At 39.7% G+C, this 14,502-nt stretch overlaps 1 pseudogene; it reads left to right on the forward strand.

Annotated features, from left to right (window-relative positions):
* The first annotated feature begins 603 nt into the window (after positions 1-603).
* Positions 604-1,990, forward strand: LOC102007759 (annotated as a pseudogene).
* The last annotated feature ends 12,512 nt before the right edge of the window (positions 1,991-14,502 follow it).

Genomic DNA, 14,502 nt, shown 5'->3' on the forward strand with positions numbered 1-14,502 from the left:
GGACCCACTTCCCTCCTATTTTTCTTCTTTATGTTGCTATATTACAGTTTCTGGACACCAAATATCAAAGAGGCTGTTTTTCTGCTGTTCACCACTCTGCTATCTTTCCAAGAGTCTTGTTTGACATCTTATTAGTGCATATTGGTTATACAGATTAATGGGTTTCATTTTGTCTGATTCATACATATACATAACATACTCTGATCATTTTCACCTACACACACTATACCAGTTTTTTTAAATTACCACTTGAGTACCTGCATCATGTTAGCACCTTCGGTACAATATGGTATATCCAGACTTTATGACAATTTAACATACATACCTATATATATGAATGGTTATTAGTCTTTCTGGCCTCAGGGCCACTTCTGAGAATCTGATGATAACTTTGGGTCTTCTTTTCTGAAAAATTAACTTATGCACATATATACAGTATTGTACATAATCTCAGAGGTAGCTTCTAGAACCAACTGGAGCCTCTTCTCTAGCAGTCTACAAACTTCAGAGTAAGAATTCTTGTGCTAGTCAAGCATAGTGGCACACGCCTGTAATCCAGTACTTGGGAGGCTAAGACAGGGATCACTGTGAGTTTGAGGCCACCCTGGGCTACATAGTGAGTTCAAGGCTGGTCTAAACTACATGGCAAGACCCCGTTTCAAAAAAATAAAGAATTCTTGTACTATATAACCTTTCCTACCTGTGTCTTCTAGGGTGTTAGGAGGACAGGGAGTATAGGAGGTATCTGGTCCCTCTCCTCAAGAGAAATGTTTATAAAGCATTGGCTCCCTAAATTAACCAAGTATCTTTGAACATTGTTTCTCTCTTTTATATAGGACTACAAGGGAAGAATGCAGATGATCAAATATGTGATTGTAGGAGATGGGGCTGTAGGTAAACTGCCTTGCATTTGGTTATACAACAATTGCCTTTCTTGAGTATATCATCACTGTCTTTGATAATTCTAGTGCTCAGACATCTGTGGATGACCAAGTCATTAGCCTGAATCTGTGGGACACTGCTGCCCAAGAGGAGTATGACCAGCTGGGAACACTGCCCTACTCTAAGACCAACATTTTCTTCATATGTTTTTCCATTGGCAACCCGTCCTCTTATGCCAATGTGAGGCATAAGCAGCATCCAGAGGTCTCCTATCCTTGCTCCAATGTACATGTTCTGCTGGTAGGCACCAACAGGGACCTGCAGAATGACCCTGAGACAGTGAAGAAGCTGAAGGAGCAGAGCTTAGTGCCTACTCCCTCAACAAGGCACTTCCCTGGCTAAGCAGGTGAAAGCTGTGAAGTATCTGGAATGTTCAACCCTGATGCAAGATGGGATACACGAGGTATTTTCAGAAGCTATTCAGGCTGTGCTTCACCCTGCCACAATGAACACCAGGAAGTGTGTTGTCTTATAGGTTTGGGGTGGTACTTATGATTGCACCTAAGAAGTATATATAAGGGGAGATTCCTTTGACATCAGTTGAGAGTGCAAACATGAGCCATTTGTCTCTTCCCCTAGAAACCCTAGACTACTGGTTATTCAGCTTTTGGAGGAGTGAGGATAGACTAGTTTGTACATGGTTGCTTTGATCTGAACCTTTTGGAGGAAGTGTGTGTGTGTGTGTGTGTGTGTGAGAGAGAGAGAGAGAGAGAGAGAGAGAGAGACAGAGACAGAGAGACAGAGAGAGACAGAGACAGACAGAGACAAAGACAGAGAGAGAGGTGTATGTGTCCCCTGTCAAAGTGGTAAGAGGAGATGCCATTAAGTGCTGTCAGTGCTGTTCTTTCTTCTCTTGGCCAGGCGACAACTAAGTAGAACAATCTAATATTGCCCTTGTTAGGTGTTTGTCTGCTTTAAAATCTAAGTTTGGCTTTCTCTGCTGTATTAACCATCAAGCAACTGCCTCACCAAAGAACAAGATCATCTAGTTTTCAAATCATTGCCTTACCTGGGTGTGGTGCCTCACACCTGTGATCCCAGCACTCAAGAGGCTGAGGCAGGAGGATCACCATGGGTTCAAGGCCAGCCTGGACTACATGGCAAGAATTTGTCTCAGCAAAACAAAACAAAAACCCCAAATCATTGCCTTGAACTCCTTTTTTTTTTTTTTTTTTTTTTTTTTTTTGAGGCAGGGTTTCCCTATGCAATTCATTCTGGCCTTGGACTCACTATGTAGTCCAGGCTGGCCTCAAACTCACAGTGATCCTCCTGCTTGAGTCTTTTGAGTGCTGAGATTACAGGCCATTACCTTAAACTTTCTGAATATTCATTTATTTTTGCTTGGGGAGGTGGCTGGGAATCAAATACATGGCCTTACTGAGCTATATTTCCCTTGTCCCTTTTTCATTTTCTTTCTTTTTTTTTTTTTGGTCTCTTTGAGACAAGAGTCTCGCTATGCAGTTCAGGAGGGGCTCAGACTCACAACTATCCTCCTGCCTCAGTCTCCAGAGTGCTGGGATTACAGGCATGTGCCACCATGCCCGACTCCTAGTCCCTTTTTCTTTTTTTTTTTTAAATATCAATCACAGCCTTAATACATACTTTGTTTTTTGTTTGTTTGGTCTTTTTGAGGGTTTCACTATGCAGTTCAGGCTAGCCTTAAACTCACTTTGTAGCCCTGGCTGGCCTTGAACTTGTGGTGATCCTCCTGCCTCAGCCTTGAAAGTGCTGGAATTACAGGCATGTGCTACTATGCCTGGCCCCTTTTTCTTATTCTTCAGAAGACAGATTCTCATAAAAATGGTGTTACGGTTTGTGTGTGGATATCTTCCTCTCATGCGGTCATGGGGGGCGGGCTTTTTGGAAGCGGCTGAATCTAGAGTTTGTGATTGGTTCATTGTCTAGTGCTGGGATTGGGGGTATGAGTGCTACACCCGCCCTAGGGTGGGTAGCCTTCATACAATATAAGGGAGGAAAAGAGGCTTGCTCCTCCCTCTTTTTTTCTCTTGTTACTTTTGCCGTCTTCTGCTGCCATGAATGGTTGCCTCTCAGCTACACTACCCTGCCTTGGAGCCTGCTGATATGGATGGAAACCTTTACAAAATGTGAGCTAAATAAACTTTTCCCTCTCTAACTTTGAGTGTTGGGTATTTTGTCTCAGCAACAAGAAAAGTAACTAAAACAAATGGCTATGCAGTTTTTCCATAGTTGTGTGAGATAGATGTTCTTTAAAAGAGTTCTGTGGTTACATAAGCTCAGGAAACAGCAATTTAAATGAAATTGATCCGGTTCCTTTATAGAAGGCCTTTTTTGTTTTGTTTTGTTTTTTAAGACAGGGTCTCGCTATGTAGTCCAGGCTGGCCTTGAACTCACAGTGATCCTCCTGCGCATGCCTGTGCTGGGATTACAGGCATGTGCCACCACACCCAGCTCCCTCTTATGCCTTTGAGACAAATGTTTATCAGTCATGGACTTGTTATTGCTGCTTCCGGAGATGGGTTTGGCATTTACTTATAGTTCATTGGAGGTGGGGATCCTATAGTGAGCACTATTAGATTCTGTTACCACCATGGGCCGGGTGATATAGAATTGTTGATCTCCAGAAAAGTTATATCTTGATTTTTTCCTTTTTCCTCTCAGCCACTTCCTGATTTAGGAACAGCTCCCTCAAAGTTAAGCCCCTAAGTAAAACAACAGAAAAAATAAACTGTCCTGTCAATCATTGTCTGGGAATTCTTTGTTTTCCTCTGAGTCTTCTGTCTCTTATTGTGCTTAGCTATTCTAAGGGCTGCCTTGGTCACTTTCTGTCCTTCCTTCCTCAGTACATCTTCCTGTTTATTCAACCTTGTGCCTTTTGATTGTTCCAACTCTCGTAACTGCTCCAAGTGTTGGAACATGTTGGATCTGTAGATCCAGACCCTGAGGCTGTTCCCCTTGTGGTGATAAGAGACTTCAGCTTTTGCTAGAGTTGCTCAGCTTGCCATCTCTTGGTGGGACTCCTCTTTGTTCTCCCTAGTCATATTTTTGACTTTTGTTTGCTATGGAAGGAAAACTTCTTCTCCTGGCAAATAGTGGTAGATAACACCACTGTGCACACAGCCTCCTGCGCTGCCAAATAGCAGTGAGTTTTTAAGAACGGGGGAACCAAAGCTAAAGGGATGCCGTACTTTCCCCTTTGCAGCGGGTGAAGTATCTATGCTGTGGTTTGCTCTGTGGTAATCTCCCTGTTGCTGTTTGATAAGACATGGTCAAAGTAGCTTCAGGCTGAGAAACAACTTAGATAGCGTTGACAAATAAAATACATAATGCTGTGATGAATTTGAACTCAAAAACATTTTTTTCCAACACACTCTGTGCTTCATTTTTCCACTGGTGTATATTTCTATACCATCTCAGTTGCAAAGTACTGTACCTATCTTTTCAGTGCATGACCTGGCCTTGAACTGTGTAGCCCACGGTGCCTCAAACTAAGGTGATTCTCCTACCTCAACCTCGCAAGTGTTGGGATTACAGGCATGTGCCACCATGCCTGGCTGGTCTCTTATTTTTAAGGTGTTGTAGAAGGAGGGGCGTTGATGTTGTCTATCCAGGGTTTTGTTTTGACTGCTCTAAAGGAGACATAGGAATATTGCATTTTATCTTTTGAAGAACTATCATCCTTTGATAGTCTGAAAAAGAGAGCAAGGACATATAAGATATTAACTCACAACAACAATGAATCATGTAACAGACAAGAATTTTAATGTCTATTATCATAGCCAGAAAAATGAGGAATGTTTTTTACCGGGTTGTTTTAGGAAAGCAGGATTTTGCCAGTTATTAAAGCTTATGGCAGAGGCTGACATTGTATTGATTTGTGAACGTAGATCATGTAATTAGAGGACACATTTGTAGAGTTGTCAGGAATGTACATATAGCATTTTGTTTTGATAATGGTACACATTTTACCTTATGTTATAATGTCTAGGGCCATTTGATTTTGTAAAATGGCTTTTATTTATGTATTTATTTATTTATTTTTAGAGTGGCTTTTAATTGTCTCATGCTCTACTGACTGAGCTAGCCAGGCACTTAAGAGTGGCTCTTAAAGAGTACTTATTTTTATATTTTTATTTTTGAATTTAATAATGAAATATCCTCTTTGGGTATAGTTAGTGACTTAATGTGCTGCATTATATTTTGAAGTCTTATTTGTGGAATAAAGATAGTGGCCAGATAATTATATCAATGGAAAACTGATTTGGTCTATCCATGTCTGAAGACTGGGAGGTTAGCTGGTTGACTATGGTTTTAACTTAGTACCCTTGGTACTAAGGTTAACCATAACCTAGTACTCTTTTTTTGTTTTTGTTTTTGAGACAAGGTCTTGCTATATACTGCAGGTTGGCCTTAGCCTCCCAAGTGCTGGGATTACAGGCATGTGCAACCACTCCTGGCTTTTTTTTTTTTTTTAGTTTCTTCAGACAAGGTCTCAGTATGAATGTTCAGGCTGGCCTTGAACTCCCAGCTATCCTCTTTAATACTCTTATAAATTTAGGAAACAGTGTTAATGATTATATACAGACTTATTACCCAATATATGTGTATCTTATTTATATAATAACAAAATGTTTATTTAATTAAAGCCAATATATGTAGATTAAGTTTCAAATGGCAAGACCAAAATTTGGCAGGACTAAATTTAAAGAGCCGTCAAAATATTTGACCACTCTTTAAGTTTTAGATATATATTGTATAAAAAATGAAAAAAAAATCGATATATATTGTATAAAAGAGCACTTATGATTTTTTGTATGTATTAAACTTATGTAGTCTTAACTCCATATAAACTTCAAGCCAGAAAAAAATTTAAAGCTTAGAATCACAGCATTTTTTGATGTATCTTTAGTTTTAGATATATAGTTTTAGATATAAGATATATAATATATATATCTTAGTTTATGAGTCATAGACTAAGATAATAGTTGTTCATTTAACCAATTATAAACTGATTGAAAATATTTTACAAGCCAACACTTAAATAATCCTTAGCTCTTAAAACAATTTTTTAAGTAACCAAAAGCCTAACAGTGAAAAACACAAGAAACCAACTTAGTAAAATATAGAACTTTTTTCTTAGTTTTATAAATTTATCCAAGGGCACTTTAATATTTTAAGGAAAGCTTACTGGTTTTTTTGAACTGGGAATCGAACTCAGGACCTCATGCTTGCCAGGCAGGTGCTGTGCCACTGAGCTATACCCTTGGCCCCCTTATTGTTTTAAGACATAGAAAGGTTAATGTTTTAATTATAGCTAATTTAAATATATTTTAACATTTTTTGGTTTGGTTTGCTTTTTTGGGACAGGGTCTACTTGCTGTGCAGTTCAGGCTGGCCTTGCACTTTCAGTGATCCTCCTGCCTCAGCCTCCTGACTGCTGGGATTACAGGCACGCACCACCACTCCCAGCTCTTATTAATTTAAAGACATCTTTATTTTTATCTTGTTAACATACTGTTAACCCTATGAACAAAGGTATTTGGGCTAAAGCCTGAGTGTTTATTTATCTATACATTAACTAAAATAGAACACATACCTGAAAATTGACACATATATAATATTTATCCAATTATATATAATCTTTATGTTATCAAACTTTAAGACCTTTATTTGTAAGCTATTTTGAATATCTTTTTCTTTGTTTTTTTGAATATCTTTTTCATTAGTTAACGCTATAGACTTATAACCAATAAGAGTCAGAAGTGTGAGAGAAGAGCTTTGAGGGTTTTTAAAAATTTATCTTTGGAGAAAAAAAATCAAGCCTTTAGAATCTTTTATTTTAAATTGTTCTCAAATTTAAGATTTCTCTTGTGTATTTTTGGAAAGATATAAAGACAAGAAAAAGATGGGGCTGGGCATGGTGGCACACGCTTGTAATCCCAGCACTCAGGAAGCTGAGGCAGGAGGATCGTTGTGAGTTTGAGACCAGCCTGGGCTACAAAGTGAGGTCAAGGCCAGCCTGAACTGCATAGCAAGACCCTGTCTCAAGAAGAAAAAAGCAAAGAAAAACAAAAAAAAAGATGGGGACTGGAGTCATGTTGTTGGCATGCCCCAAACCAGTCAGGCCACATAAGCAGCTTGTCTTAAACCAGGGTCATGGCACATGGGTAGCCTGTCCTGTTACATGGGTAGCTTGTTTCTAAAATGTGTCTCGCCAACTAAATGTTACCGGGTTCTGGGTTGCTCACCTCTCCTTCTGGACAGGGCTTCGATGTGTAGTTCAGGCTAGCCTTGGACTATGTAGCCCAGGCTGGCCTCGAACTCACAGTGATCCTCCTGCATCAGCCTCACAAGTACTGGGATTATAGGCAAGCACCACAAGGCCCAGCTGATGTTTAGGAATTTAATACTGTTGTTTGTTAGGATGGAGGGAGGGGAGGTCACAGGCTAGGATGGCCTCTAGAAGCAGGAAAAGAGCTTATTTTGAAGCTGTAGTTTTTTTAAAAATACAATTTTAAAATCTTGGGGTTTTTTCTCTTTTAGCTTTAAATTTTAAAAAATCTAACCTCAATTTGATGATCCTGAGCATACACTGACATCCTGATTTTTATATTTAAAAGGAATTTATATGAAATCAATTGCTGATGTCACTAAAGTTGCTCATAATGTGTGGTAATAAAGTTTTTCTCAGCCTGGGATATAGCTCAGTGGCACAAGCGCCTGCCTGGCAAGTGCAGGGTCCTGAGTTTGATTCCCAGTACCACAAAATAAACTTTTCTCATTTTACTGGATCTGTTGCTTTCTAAAAGTCAAAACAATTCTTCCCCCTCTTTGAGTAGTTTCTAAATGCTCTCCAACTTGCAAAAGTTGAAATAACTGTAATTGTTATATTGCATCTACTTGTAACTACTACTTGTTTTTCTGCACCAGATAATTGGGGTAGCGAATTTTCTGCTCTGACTCTCACTCCCCAACCTATTTGTCCTGGGATTTAGCTTCATTTCCTGGTTCTCACTAACAAGCCAGCCGCAAGACTCTGTCTCAAAACAACAAAAAAACCTACAGTCAGTAAATAATTAAGCTCCTATTATGTTGCAGGCATTACTGTACTGTGGGCCAGGGTTGCAAAAGTAAGACAGATCATTCAATGTTGTTGTCTCTTCCAGTTATCTTAGTAGAATATCTTTCCTGTTACAAAAAATTGACCTGGCTGGGTGTGGTGGTACATGCCCATAATCCCAGGACTCTGGGAGACTGAAACTGGAGTATTGCAAATTCGAGGGCAGGCTGGGCAATTTGGTGTGATCCTGTCTCAAAGAATAAAAAAAAAGGGGCTGAGACGTAGCTCAATATAAAGAGCCTAGGTTCAATCCCTAGTACTGTTATTGGGTAGCTCCTTCTAAACGTATCTTGCCAATTAAATGTTACCAGGTTTTGTGTTGCTCACCTCTCCCTCTGGAATTAGATTCCAGGTTCTTGTCTGAAACAAAGAATTGAACAAAATGAGCAAAAAGCAGTGGCAAAGTTAAATTGAAAAACGCAACTCTGTAATCCCAGCACTCAGGAAGCTGAGGCAGGAGAATCTGTATGAGTTCAAGACCAGCCTGGCCTACATAGTGAGTTTAAGGCCAGCCTGAACTACACAGTGAGACTTTGTCTCACAGAAAAAAAAAAAAAAGTAAAAGTGCAAAGTGAGGGAGAAACTGGTTCTGCAGAGCGATCTTGGGTTAAGTAAATGGGAAAAAGCAAGTTAAGAGAATACCCTGGAGAAAGCAGAGTAAGGCACCCTGAGGAAAGTCACCAGAGCAAGTTCTTCTTAGCGGCTGTGTCTTTTTTTTTTCTTTTTATAAAAAATTTATTGCTCTGTAAATACAAATTTCAGTAACAACAAACAATAGTCCAGTGAAAAAATACTAGGCATTAACATTGAAAACCTTAGGGGCTGGGGATTTAGCTCAGCGGCAAAGCGCCTGCCTGGCAAGTGCAAGGTCGTGAGTTCGGTTCCCGGTACCGGAGAAAAACAAAAAAAAAAAAAAAAAAAAATTGAAAACCTTTTCTTAGTTTAATAAACAGAACTTTTCTTAGTTTAATAAATAGAACAAAATTCTAGCTGTAAACTCTATTATAAAACAAAAACAACCCCCTTACAAAAAAGGAGGCAAAAATGATAGAAGGCAGAAGCCAGCCAGTGGCTTCACATTCCTTTTACAGTGAGCGTATCTCACGTCATGGACACTATGCACACATGAGGTATGGTGGATGGCTCAGAAACTGAACCTAGAGCACAGCACCGGCCCCAGGGACTGCACGTACTCCTTGCCCTCTGCAGCCACCCAGCACCTCACACTGTCTGACGCGGCTGTGTCTTTTATACAGTCCTAAATCTCGAGGAAACCGCGAGAACTTCTACATCCGGGATCCTGAGAGGCGGTGCTGGGATCCCACACCTCAAGCTGACGTCAGGTCTAGGCCATCCTATTGAAAACCCGCTCAAGGGGCTGGGGATTTAGCTCAGTGGCAAAAGCACCTGCCTGGCATGTGCAAGGTCATGAGTTCGGTTCCTGGTACTGGAGAAAAACCAAAAAATAAAAATAAAAATAAAAAAATGAAAACCCGCTCAAATTCTCGCCAGAAGTCCAAGTGCAGAGCTTTGGGAACTGTTTCGCGCACGTGTCTAGGATCTTGTAATTAACAGTTCTAGTCTACTTACCCGGCCAGCTTTGCGGGTGCCCTATTGTCCTATGTCAGTACCACGAAAAATAAATAAAAATTGACTAATTCCGGATGGTAATTGTATATAGTGCTAGGGCACTATTTATTTATTTAGGTACTGGAAATTGAACCCAGGGCCTTCACAATGAACTATATCCCTAGATCCTTATTTTATTTTGAGATACAGTCTTGATTGCTTAAGCTGAGTTTGAATTTGTGATCCTCTCAGAGTGCTGGGATTACGGCATGCAATCCTACACAAAGCTGCTGGGGTGCACTAGTAAGAAAGACCAAAACCATGCCTTACTTATTTTGGTTTTCTAAGACAGGGTCTCACTGTGTAGAGCAGGTTGGCCTTGAACTCTCTCAATCCTCCTGCCTCTGTGTCCCAAGTGCTGGGATTATAGACATGTGCCACCGTGACTGGCCAAAACCGTAGTTTGCTTGTTTGTTTGTTTTTTTTTTTTTTTGAATCAAAATTTTGGTTTGGGGATGTAGCTTGGTGGTAAAGTGCTTGACTAGCATCAGGCCCTGAGTTCAATTCCCAGTACTGCCAAAAGAAAAAAAAAAGTTTTGGGGCTGGTAATGTAGCTCAGTTGTAGAGCATGTGTTTAACATGTGCAAGGCCCTATGTTTGATCCGCAGCACCACAAAAACAAACAAACCCTAGCCTGATTGAAGTATAATATACATATTACAAAATTCACCCATTTTAAGCATACAATTTAATTTTTAGTAAGTTTGCTCAGACATCATATTACAGATTGATTGAGTGATTGATTGATTTTGTTTTTTGAGACAGGGTTTCACTATCTAGTTCAGCCTGGCCTTCAAATCACAGCAGTCCTACCTCAGCCTCAGAGTGCTGGGATTACAGGTGTGTCACCACACTCAGCCAAGTGGCAGTTTTAGAATATTCCTATCACTCCAAAGATACCTCATGTAGTTAATTCCTGTTCCTATCCCACCACCAGCCCTAGATAACTTTCTGACTTTTACACACATCTTTTCTGGATATTTCATGTATATATAGAATCATACAATATTTGGTCTTTTATAACTCACTTCATTTCAGGGCCAGGGACATAGCTCAGTGGCACAAGTGCCTGCCTGGCAAGTGCAAGGTCCTAAGTTCAATTCCTGGTACCAAAAAAAAAAAAAAAAAAAAAAAGAATGACATGTAACTCACTTCATTTAGTGTAATGTTTTCAAAGTTCATCCATTTTATATCACAGATATTTACTTTATTTCTTTTTACTGCTAACCAATATTCAATTATACATATATATCATATTTGCTTATCTGTTCATCAGATAAGGGAAAGTTGTGCTGCTTTTTTTTTTTTTTGTGATACTGGGGATTAAACCCAGGGCCTTTGCACTGAGATAATCCTCACTCCTTTTTTATTTTGAGACAGTCTTGGTAAATCAATAAGTTGCCCTAGTGGGACTCAAACTTGCAACTCTCTGCCTCAGCCTCCCAAAGTGAAATGCTGGCTTACCTGGGTCCCCTTTTGATTATTATAAATAACACTGCTATGAGCCTTTGTGTACAAGGTTTTGTGGGGACATGTTTTTAATTCTGTTGGATAAAGAACTAGGAGTGCAATTGCTGGGTCATATGGTAAATTTATATAAAACCATGTGTGTTTGTTTTTTGGTGCTGGGGACTGAACCCAGGGTCTTGTACATGCTAAGTGCATACTGTACACTACCACTGAGCTATTCTCCCAACCACTAAAATCCTGTTTTTTTCAAAAATTAATTTTGATACTTTTTTGTGTGTTTTTGAGACAGGGTTTCGCTATGCAGTTCAGGCTGGTCTTGATGTCACAGTGATCTTCCTGCCTCAGCCTGCAGAGTGCTGGGATTATAGGCGTGCACCACCAAATCCAGCTGTTGGTACATTTTAGATATACATAATTACAACATTCATCATAGGGAATTTGTACCTGTACATGATATATCTTGCTGCTTCTATTTTCCTCATTCCCCTCCCCTCAACCATTTTGTTTGTTTGTTTTTTGGAGACAGGGTCTCACTATAGTTCAGGCTGGGCTTGAACTCACTATGTAGCCCAGGCTGGTCTTGAACTTGTAGTGATCCTCTTGCCTCAGCCTCCTGTAGCTGAGATTACAGGCATGTGCCACCATGCCTAGTCTATTTATTTATTTTTGGTACTGGGAATCGAACTCAGGACCTTGCCCTTGCCAGGCAGGTGCGTGTGCCCACACCATGCCTAGTTTAAAACCATGTTTTGAGTCAAGATTTGTGTCTTTAATATTGATAGTATTTGAAGTCCTCCCTCCATATCCTTCCTACAAGCCTTCATCTACTTCCCATTATACCTGCTTTTCCTCAAGGGCAAGTAGCCAAGAGGCAATATAGTATATTAAGTAACTATTAGAGGGGCTGGGGATTTAGCTCAGCGACAAAGCGCCTGCCTAGCAAGCCAAGGTCATGAGTTCGATTCCTGGTACCGGAAGAAAAACAAACACAAAAAAAGTAACTATTAGAATATATTTGTTGTTGTTGTTCTTGTTTTTTTGATACAGGGTCTTGCTAAGTAGTTGAGGTTGTCCTTGAACTCACTATATAGCCAAAGCTTGCCTTGAACTCATGGCAATTCTCCTGCCTAGTCTCAGCCTCCTGAGTGCTGGGATTGCAGGTGTGCACCACCACGTCCAGCTAGAAGGTATTGTTGGCAGCTAAATTAGATAAAAATTAGTAATATGGTCAGAAAGGGACTGGGCTGTCAAGGAAGTCAGTGAAAGGCGAACTGTGGTTGAAGGTGCATCTGAAGAAGGCAAGACCTTGAGATTAAAGTCACAATGGCCAGATTTATATACTACCCTAAAGGATGAATGGAAATTTGAGATTATACTGTAAAGGGTACCAACATTTTGGGATTCATTCTTCAGTTTCAGGGGCTGTGAACTCAGTACATCTGACATCTAACAGGCTGGGTGTTATGTTTCTTGTGTATCAAAGGTACACTTTAAAAAAAAATTCCAGTAGTTGAGGCTATAACTTAAGAGTGATTGCCCAGCATTCCTGAGGCTCAGGGTTCAGTCCTTAGTACTGCAGGAAAAAAATTCCATTTTATGACTTTGTTTTAAATATTAGAATAGCAATCATATTCTATTTACTATATCCATTTCTGCAGCACAGCATTTCAGCTACTTATGCAAGTTTTGGCAGACTCATTTCTGGCCTAGAAATGCAACTACTGTCCCATTTTTAAAAAGTTGGCTCAGAATTAACAAATTTCTGTCTGGGTGTTGCAGACCACACCTGTAATTCCAGCACTCAGGAGGCTAAAGCAGGAGGATTGCTGTGAGTTCCAGGCCAGCCTGGGCTACAAAGTGAGTTCAAGGCCAGTCTGAACTGTATAGTGAAACCCTGTCTCAAAAAGACAGAAAAATAAAAAATAAAATAAAGTCAAATGAGTTCAAGGCCAGCCTGAACTACAAAGTGAGACCCTATTCAATCCCCTAAACAACAACAAAAATTAAAAGACATAATTAAAAAACGGGCAACTGAAAAGATAGACACTTCTCAGAAGAAGTACAAATGGCCAGCTGGGCATGGTGGCACACACCTGTAATCCCAGCAGTTGGGAGGCTGAGGTAGGATTGCTGAGAGGTCAAGGCCATCCTGGGCTACACAGTGAGTTCAAGGCCAGCCTGAACTACACAGCAAGACCCTGTCTCACCAAAAACGTGTCTGGCTATCAGGAAAATGCAAACTAAAACAACATTGAGATTCCATCTTACTCCAGAGAGAGTGACTATCATCCAAAAATCAAACAATAACAAACACTGATGAGCTGGGGGGGCTACCCTTCCACATTATTGGTGGGAATATAAACTCGTACAACCACTATGCAAATCGTAAAAAGTTTAAAAAATAGAAATTCCATTTGACCTATCTATTCTTCTTCTAGGTATCTTCCCAAAAGAGTTAAAGATGTACCACAGTGATACATGCACACTCATGTTTATTGCAGCACAGTTCAGAATAGCTAAATCGTGGAAAGGGCCTACATGTCCATCAACAGAGGAATGGATAAAGAAAATGTGGTATTTATACGTAATGGATACTACTGTGCCACTCTTAAAGAAGGATAAATTTGAGTCATTTTTAGGAAAATGGATTCACTTTGAGACTATAATGTTAAGGGAAATAAATGAGACACAGAAGTTTAAACATCATATAACTTCTCATATGAGAAGCCCAAAGTACAAATCTACAAATACAAAAGACAACAGGAAACAAGGAGATAGATTTTTTTTTTTTAGATCTTTTAAAATGGGAAGAGGGTCTAGTGACGGAGGGGGAGAAGAAAGGGAATAAAAAGAATTAAGATGTTAAAAATTAAGATTAAGAATTAAGATGTTAAGATTTGGGGCTGGGGATATAGCTCAGCGGCACAAGTGCCTGCCTGGCAAGTGCAAGGTCTTGAGTTTAATTCCCAGTAGCAAAAAAAATTTAAAAAAAAAGTTAAGAATTAATAGGTACATGTACCTATTCCCTTAGATAAATACAAACATTATGTATTTTTTAAAATGCGAACATGTAGTAACAAAAAATAAACATAAGCCAGGTGTGGTCATACACTCCTGTAATTCTAGCATTTGAGAGGCTGAGGCAGGAGGATTTCTTGAGTTTGAGGCCAGCCTAGACTACATAGTGAGTTCAGGGCCAGCCTGAGATACATAGTGAGACCCTGTCTCAAAAAAAAAAAATTAAAATTGAACAGAAAAAGCAGGATACAAATGTGAAATAGGGGAAGGTGAGAAAAAACTACAGTGTTGGAGCTATTAGTAGTAAAAAAAAACTCACTTATTTAAGCTTTCTCCACTGGAAA

This window comes from Chinchilla lanigera, unplaced genomic scaffold (assembly GCF_000276665.1).
Source record: "Chinchilla lanigera isolate Chin_1 unplaced genomic scaffold, ChiLan1.0 scaffold00074, whole genome shotgun sequence".
Classification (NCBI taxonomy): domain Eukaryota; kingdom Metazoa; phylum Chordata; class Mammalia; order Rodentia; family Chinchillidae; genus Chinchilla; species Chinchilla lanigera.